This window comes from Kogia breviceps, unplaced genomic scaffold (genome assembly GCF_026419965.1).
Source record: "Kogia breviceps isolate mKogBre1 unplaced genomic scaffold, mKogBre1 haplotype 1 scaffold_56, whole genome shotgun sequence".
Classification (NCBI taxonomy): domain Eukaryota; kingdom Metazoa; phylum Chordata; class Mammalia; order Artiodactyla; family Physeteridae; genus Kogia; species Kogia breviceps.
In genome coordinates, this window is record NW_026712001.1 from 1,738,783 (window position 1) to 1,742,113 (window position 3,331).

The window sequence follows — 3,331 nt, forward strand, 5'->3', positions numbered from 1 at the left end:
GAGTGACATGTGCCCGACCAAACACCTCCAGCGAGTCTCTCATTGGTTCCCCCTCTTGCAGTTCATCCTGCGGACAAATTGCAGACGGTACGAAAGAGGCATGGAAAGGCGCCGAGTCTCCAAGTGGGGAGATTGTTAGTAAGGGGGCCTGAATGGAGAACACGAGCACCAGGAGATGAAAACTGAGGTGAGTTTCAGAAAGCTTTCCCGATCCCACGGTGTAGCAACCGCTGGGTTTCCAATGAGTGCTTTCGCTGTCGGAAGATTGCGTTGAACCTGGAGAGTTGGGACCCATGGAATGGGGAGCACGCAGGATTCCTTTCAAGGGTCTGCATTTGCTTTCCCAACCTCACCAATCGTCTCAGCCCCAAGAGTGTCCAGCCTTATGTCTTCTGCCGCTGGGGCTGTAGATGTGGTCAATCCTGGTTGCATGCCAGTCCCTGAACGCATTTTGGAAGAATTTCTCTCTGTTTTGCCCTGCTTGTTTCTTCTTTATGTTGGAAATGTATCCTCAGAATGGGTCTGAGCTGATTTTCCCTGCTGGTTTTAGGCCGCTTTACACACACTTGATGCACTTACACAGAGATATCAAGACTTAGCTTTTAAGATGCTTACTAGTCGGATAGATACTTGTGCGATGAACAGGGTCTGGTGAGTCCAGTTGATTGAGCAAGGAGTAGGTCGTGTCCATTCCATATTCGGTTTTCGGAAGGGTATCTGTGCTCATTTCAAACTCGAGTTTTATGCGTCACCCCACCTCACCTTTCCCCTGAAGCAGGCATAAGTGTGTTTTCTAAAAGCGTGACTCTGTTCTGTTTGGGGATTCAGTGCATGGGGAGCGATTTTTACATTCCCTCGATAAGTGATATCATAAGTTTCTTTTTTTGTGGGACTTATTTCACTGAGGATGATCGTACCTAAATCCACTCAGGATGCTGCTACCAGCCTCATGACGTGGATTTCATGGCTGAGTGACACTCCATTGGACCTACGTAGCACCACTTGTCCACTTGTCCACTTGTCTTTGTCCACTTGTCCACTCGTCTTTGTCCACTTGGCTCTTTCCTGGGATATGAAACGTGTACCGGAGTGGAGGTTCTTGTCAAGACAGCAGCCCTCAACTTTGGGGTCCCTGTGTCTGGTTGATTTTTTCATTTTCCCAAGGTCAACGCCCATGTGTGGAAGTGCCCTATGCTCTGTGGTTCTGTGTTTTACATGGTTTGGGAAAGAGGATACACTTGTGAAGATTGGCTGTTGGCCATTGACATCCCGCCCATCAGCTTAACAAGGCTCCCTTGACTCCGTGGCCTGTCCTGCCTTTCTGGTTTTTAGACTTTTTTCGCCTGGCCCTTTTGCCCCGGGGGGGGGGGGGCGAGAGATTTCTTTGTAGTGCTGATTTGCTCTCCCAGGTTGCTTGGTTGGCCAAAAAGGGCGTATGCGTTTTTTCCTGAATATATTCAGGAAAAAACGCATACGCCCCTTTTGGCCAACCGCATCATTGTCCACGTTCTGGCGCTTTTCATGTGCTATCGGGGCCATTCCGATGTACCCGTTGACATCCGTTTCCTGCAGTTCTGCCTTGCGTTCAGCGCCTCTTCGTAGCCTGACCTCAATATATTTTGGGGCGATAGTTATCGTTTAGAACTCTGCAGGTTTGGGAAGTGCAGTGCCCCTGAGCTCCATTTCCCAAGTCGCTTTTTTGTGAGTGGGACGCAACACGGCTGGATGGCTTCACGCCCTATTGTCGATCCGGGGTGGCAGGCTGAACCGCTGGTGAATTCTTCTTCGTGATGGGAAATGAGAGTGACATGTGCCCGACCAAACACCTCCAGCGAGTCTCTCATTGGTTCCCCCTCTTGCAGTTCATCCTGCGGACAAATTGCAGACGGTACGAAAGAGGCATGGAAAGGCGCCGAGTCTCCAAGTGGGGAGATTGTTAGTAAGGGGGCCTGAATGGAGAACACGAGCACCAGGAGATGAAAACTGAGGTGAGTTTCAGAAAGCTTTCCCGATCCCACGGTGTAGCAACCGCTGGGTTTCCAATGAGTGCTTTCGCTGTCGGAAGATTGCGTTGAACCTGGAGAGTTGGGACCCATGGAATGGGGAGCACGCAGGATTCCTTTCAAGGGTCTGCATTTGCTTTCCCAACCTCACCAATCGTCTCAGCCCCAAGAGTGTCCAGCCTTATGTCTTCTGCCGCTGGGGCTGTAGATGTGGTCAATCCTGGTTGCATGCCAGTCCCTGAACGCATTTTGGAAGAATTTCTCTCTGTTTTGCCCTGCTTGTTTCTTCTTTATGTTGGAAATGTATCCTCAGAATGGGTCTGAGCTGATTTTCCCTGCTGGTTTTAGGCCGCTTTACACACACTTGATGCACTTACACAGAGATATCAAGACTTAGCTTTTAAGATGCTTACTAGTCGGATAGATACTTGTGCGATGAACAGGGTCTGGTGAGTCCAGTTGATTGAGCAAGGAGTAGGTCGTGTCCATTCCATATTCGGTTTTCGGAAGGGTATCTGTGCTCATTTCAAACTCGAGTTTTATGCGTCACCCCACCTCACCTTTCCCCTGAAGCAGGCATAAGTGTGTTTTCTAAAAGCGTGACTCTGTTCTGTTTGGGGATTCAGTGCATGGGGAGCGATTTTTACATTCCCTCGATAAGTGATATCATAAGTTTCTTTTTTTGTGGGACTTATTTCACTGAGGATGATCGTACCTAAATCCACTCAGGATGCTGCTACCAGCCTCATGACGTGGATTTCATGGCTGAGTGACACTCCATTGGACCTACGTAGCACCACTTGTCCACTTGTCCACTTGTCTTTGTCCACTTGTCCACTCGTCTTTGTCCACTTGGCTCTTTCCTGGGATATGAAACGTGTACCGGAGTGGAGGTTCTTGTCAAGACAGCAGCCCTCAACTTTGGGGTCCCTGTGTCTGGTTGATTTTTTCATTTTCCCAAGGTCAACGCCCATGTGTGGAAGTGCCCTATGCTCTGTGGTTCTGTGTTTTACATGGTTTGGGAAAGAGGATACACTTGTGAAGATTGGCTGTTGGCCATTGACATCCCGCCCATCAGCTTAACAAGGCTCCCTTGACTCCGTGGGCTGTCCTGCCTTTCTGGTTTTTAGACTTTTTTCGCCTGGCCCTTTTGCCCCGGGGGGGGGGGGCGAGAGATTTCTTTGTAGTGCTGATTTGCTCTCCCAGGTTGCTTGGTTGGCCAAAAAGGGCGTATGCGTTTTTTCCTGAATATATTCAGGAAAAAACGCATACGCCCTTTTTGGCCAACCGCATCATTGTCCACGTTCTGGCGCTTTTCATGTGCTATC